Below are 6,179 nucleotides of genomic sequence, written 5' to 3' on the forward strand. Positions count from 1 at the left end.
CAAAGTGTTGTAAAGCCACCAGACTGCTCCTTTTTAGGCTGTCCCCGCGGCAGCTATAGCTGGGGTGCGATGTTGGCATCAGGAACACTAACCGAGCCCCTCAACAGCTGAATGGCATCACTGCCCTTAACTTTGCCAAAAAAGGGGGAGGGTAGTGTGTTGCTTGGTAACAGTTCCAGGATATTCAGATGAGGTCTGATATGGCAGTCGGCTGAGGATTGAAGAGCCGAGAAGGGTGTAGAGCTATTTATTCATTTAACCGGCAGCTGCTAACCTTGGATAATTATATGGATTTTGAAATGAGCGGCATTTTCGCATAATCCTTAAGCTCCCTCACCAAGCTAACCATGAACTTGTCACACCGTCACTGGGTTTTATTGTCATTCTGAATAATCTGTTAACCTCTTTTGTCTTGTTCCTCAGAGCTTATACCCTACCTCGTGCATCAATGAAAAACAAAACTAATTCTGGCATTCCAATGAAAATGTCATGAGTGAGTCAGGCCTTAGTCATGGCAAAGCAAATATCAAGTTGGTTAGAATAAAATGTCTGAGTCTAATTAGCCCACGTAAATAAACAGTTGAGTTCCAGACATAATGGCTCAAGAGCGGTGCTAAGTAGTTCACCCAAAAATACAAAATCATTTACTAACCTTTATGTCTTTTCACACCAGTATGAAACACACAAAAAATATGCTTGGTAGAAGAATGTTGGTAACCAAACAGTTTTGGTGACCATTGACTTTTACCAAATGGAGGGAAATGAAATCATATTATCTTCTTTTGAATGCCACATAAAGTTATGAGCAAAAACTCCACTCCACTTTTTTTTTGGAAATAGGCTCATTTTACAACTCCTCCAGAGTTAAACAGTTGAGTTTTACCATTTTTGAATCCATTCAGCCGATTTTCTGATATTTTCTGATATATCTGTAAACAGACATTTTCTGGTCTCATTCACTACCATAGTATATATTTTTTTTTCCTATTTTCATAGTATGGAAGTCAATGAGACCAGAAACTGCCTGGTTACTGATATTATTCCAAATATCAGAAAATCGGCTGAATGGATTTGAAAACGGTAAAACTCGACTGATTAACTCTGAGGGAGTTGTAAAATGAGCCTATTTCCAAAAAGTGGAGTATCCCTTTAATATATATATATATATATATATACACACACACTCACACACACACAAACTTTACCTAAGCTCAAAATGAGGTTAGTTTTTGTTCATAACTTGTAGAACTATTTTTAAAAGCAGATAGTGTATTTCAATTCCCAACAATTAAAAAAGTCATTACTCTTTTTCATTTCTTTACAAATCTGATGGCATTTATATCTTCTGCAGAACACAAAATAATATATTTTGAAGAATGTTTTTGTCCACACAAGAAAGAAAGTAGTGCAAGTTTTGAACAACATGCAGATTAGTAAATTCATTTTTAGGTGAATTTTGCCTTTAACCGGGATATTGAAGGGATGTGCAACAGAAAGCCTAGAAGTTTGTGATCCCTAGACGCAGGGATCTGCTTTGTCAGTATAATAATGTCCAGTAATGATCAGGCCAACAGCAAAGTGCTCCCCTTTCCCTCATCAGCAGTGTGATTTAATTCATTTTGACAGGTCTAATGAGCTCCACACCCACAAGAGGAACAACGCTGATGAGACACAAAGCATCTAATGACTTCCGACCCCTGCTATAGGATTTATGTATACCTGACAGATAATTTCTGTGCTTATCCTCTTTTATTCAGGAAGGCCTTGTGGTGTATATTGTTTTAAAGCATTTGAGATATCTTTTCCCCTCCCACACTATGAGGACTGTTTACAGTAGTTGCAAGTAGTCCCATATAGTCAAACCAGAGGTCAGTAATAGGCATTGCGACACACAAAGAGGTAGCATCAGCATGTGAGCGATAACAGTGGGAGAGTAAAATAAAAATATTTGTTTCATATATTTTTAATATTTTGGTTTAAAATGTAGTGTAACATTTTTCTGGTTTTATTTTTTTAATATTTCAGATGCAGATGGATGTATGAATAGATATAGTAGATGGATGGATGGATAGAGTAGATAGATTTAGAGTAGATGGATGGATGGATGGATGGATGGATGGATGGATGGATGGATGGATGGATGGATGGATGGATGGGTGGATGGATGGGTGGATGGATGCTGGATGGATGGATAGATAAATGATGGATGGATGGATATAGATAGATAGATAGATAGATAGATAGATAGATAGATAGATAGATAGATAGATAGATAGATAGATAGATAGATAGATAGATAGATAGATAGATAGATAGATAGATAGATAGATAGATAGATAGATAGATAGACTTCCTTTCTTATGTGTTGTTTGAATGATCTCTCTCTGCAGAAGAACACAGCTTGTGACACAAATAGTAATAAATCAAGATATTCAACCAATCCTGCATATGATCCTTAACATTCCATACACCAAACACAACCACAGCGACACTCTAAATCACATCATTAAGAGAAGAAGCTCACTCTCAGTTCCCACCACTTGACAACTAGCTCATATATAACAACAAACAAGGCAATACCAGTGCGAATAATGCTGAAAACAGTAAAAAATAAGCAACAGTGAGACAGCAATTTGCATGATTTATTCATGCTGTGGTGTATGCTGTGTGGGATGGAAAAGGAGGGTGATGTGGCACAGTAATTAACAAGAAAAATTAAGCATTTGCTCTTTGTGTCAACAAGGTTGCCGTCTCCTACTTTTGACTATCAACTTAAAGTCTATTCCACCTTGCAGCTTAAAGGTTCCAAGAACCACCCACATACTGCAGACAGGAAGAGTCTGCCATTTGAATGTGGAATATGCATCAAATGGTTTGTGGAAATTGTATTAAAAAGAAAAAGATATGTTTCATTTTGCACATGAAATAAACAACCTTATCCAAATCAGAGACCATTCTGGTATACTTCACCACCAGTTGACATTTTTTTTTAGCATTCCCGTTTTTTGTGCGATAAATCACACTAACACATACACCCCAAAAAGTCCCTCAGAGTTCACTGTAATCCTCCACTTGAGAGCCCAGTGTTTCAGCTTGACTGAGTCCACCTCTGCACACACACACATAACCAGACTCATCCAGTGAAGCACTAATCCATCCGGAAGTTTCCTGGCTGAGGTAGCCTGTACACGCGTCTCTTTATTTTCCAATTTACACGCTTCTCAGTTTATGTTTGCGCTACTGAGGAAGCAGCTACATCTGACAGATGGTGGTGCATAATTTACCCCCCCCCCCCAACCCCCCATATAAGAACTGTGGATGGTCTTAATATTTTACTGAGCTCTGTCGCCCCTAGCGACTGATGTATTTTTCATCGGGCACTGGGCAGACGGACCTTGGGAGCATTCAGGCCGACGTAGCCTCGGGCAGGACCAAGAGCCTCAGAGGACTGAATGAGAGAGAGAGTAAGATATCTAGATGTGCCTTGAGGGGGTAGAAAAGTACAAAGATAACATAGAAGAGTGATAAATCTGGGTAAAAAGGGTGGATAGAATGAAAAAATGAAAGATGAAAGTATATGTGGAGGAAAAGTGTGTCGGGGGGTTCCCTTTAAATAATTAAGGCTGTCCACAAAGCAAGGGGGGCATTGACGTGTTTCCCTTCAACCAGACGAGAGAGAGACTTGCTTTTTCTCTGTGTTCAGACTCTAGGTGTCGTCATCAGTCCAGACATCAGTCACTGCAACACACACAATCACACTCAATATATGAGATTAGAATACAGTATACATGTCAATGCATTGGTGTTTAGTCTACACTTGACTAATGATTAATGATGACATATAATAAGTAATGAAACTTGTAAATCAGACTTGTAAATGAAAAATGTCCAGCTAAAATGTGCATGTGCTGCATGAGCTAATTACATATGCTCATTCCTGAATGAGAAGTTTATTTTTTATTCATTAAGAAATTGATACTTTCTTCAGTATGCATTTAATTGATCAAGCCTTTAAAGATATTTATGTTTCAAAAGATTTCAATCTCAAATAAATCCTGTTTTTCAAACTTCAATGAGTCCTGAAAAAAAAAAAAAAAAAAAAACTTTCAGGCTTTCACATTTTCCACACTTTAAGAAGCACAACCATTTTCAACTTAATTATAACCCAATAAGCACAACCTAATAATAAGAGCGGTTTCTTGAGTACCAAATCAGCATGAGAATAATTTCTTAAAGTCGCAATGTAACGGTAGTTAACATGTCTTTTCTTTGGGATTGTGATGCACTATATCGAAAAAGGAAACAAAATGGATTGGATGGAAGTAGATATGAATGTGAGTTGGAATGTGATATGAATGCGGACAAAATGATTGGAGAAGCCCAGCATACATCACTTCATACAGACTTCACTTGATTGAGTTATGACATTTTGATTAAAAATTACAAGGTCAAAATATAATAATCAAAAGTTTGGAAGCTATTTTTTATGTTTTTAAAAGAAGTCGCTTATGCTCATCAAGCCTGCATTAATTTGATAAAAAAAATACAGAAAATAATATTACTAATATATGACAATATCTAATATTATTATTAAAGATTTCTAATTTAGATAAATGCTGTTATTTTGTAAACTTATTATTCGTCAAAGAATCTTTTTAAAAAAGTATCAGAGGTTATAAAATATATATTAAGCAGAAAAACTGTTTCCACCATTGATAATAAATCAGAATATTAGAATGATTTCTGGAGGATCCTGTGACACTGGAGACTGGAGTAATGGCTGGTGAAAATTCGGCTTTGCACCGAAGAAATAAATTATATTTTGAAGTATACTAAAATAATAAAACCAATATTTTAAAATATATTACTGGTTTTTTTTTTCTGTATTTTTGAAAAAAATATATCATCGAGTGAACATTTTATTAGTGAACATCGAGGGGCCATTAAAATAGAAAAGCCCCCATTTCCCAATCTGTAACTTTTCTGCCTGTTTCCGCCTGAAAAAAAAGTACAGTACAGTGAAAACTGGCCCCAAACCAACCAATTATATCGGGGCACAAAGGACGGCATAATTTTTCTTCACTTGGAAAAGTTTTCAGAAAAACAACATATCAGTTTGGCATGCTGTCACACTACAATCTTCAGTGCAGTGCGGTGAGATTTGGGGATAAGCAACATCCTAGAAAAGCTCAACAATCCACACCATCACATAACACCAAACTAAAAACACTTTGAGCACCTTGTAGCAAGAAATCAATGCACACACATTTTCTTTAAGAGTCTTTTTTATAACAGGCGAAAATGATGATTGTATATTTCACCGAGGTATGCAAACTCACTGCCCCAACACATTCTTATCCTAGGGCATCATATAGTGACGCTTTTGACAATGCGTATACATCCAATACACATGGCACCCTTTAGCGTCAATATAACACGCTTTGGGTTATGGGTAGGGTTAGGGTTAGACCACTAGGAGGCGCCTTCTGGCTATATATCTATATATGTATACATATATATATATATATACATATGCGTTTCATATTGACGCTAAAGGGTGCCATGTGCATTGGATGTACGCATTGTCAAAAGCTTCAGTATATGGCCTTGGAATGAGAACGGGCTTGCCCAGTTTACTGTACTGAGGCAGTATAGCAGCCTTGACAAATGAGAGAGATCGAGTTAACGCCTTCAAAATAAAGATCACCGCCTTATTCAGTAAACATTTATTTCCCCCTTCAAAATTACTACTCTCCTCTAGGCATACTGCATGTGTGTGTGTGTGTGTGTGTGCTTTAGGAGGATTAAGCCAAGATTCAATTAACTCCACTGTGAAATCCAGCACCGGGGGAAATCAGTGTGTCTGAATAAACTCATCATGTCAAATGTCTCCATATAACTGTGGGTAAACAACACACGCACACACACTTTTACAACAGAACTGTAGGTGTCATTGCAGAGAGAACTAAGATCACCTCTCTCATTATGTGGTAATTTGAGTGTAGTGACAGTAGAGGATAGGGAACATTTACACTTTTTAATGAATTTCTAACAAACAAAACTTTTCCTGCTCAGACATGTCTGGGTTGCAGCATTTGGTCCACCTGTTGCATCACTACACATTTGTGTAGTTAATTTAAGAATTGCTTTTCCATTCCTCATTAACCTCACTATATGAT

The sequence above is a fragment of the Pimephales promelas genome, chromosome 6, assembly GCF_988280905.1.
Source record: "Pimephales promelas chromosome 6, fPimPro1.hap1.1, whole genome shotgun sequence".
NCBI lineage: Eukaryota > Metazoa > Chordata > Actinopteri > Cypriniformes > Leuciscidae > Pimephales > Pimephales promelas.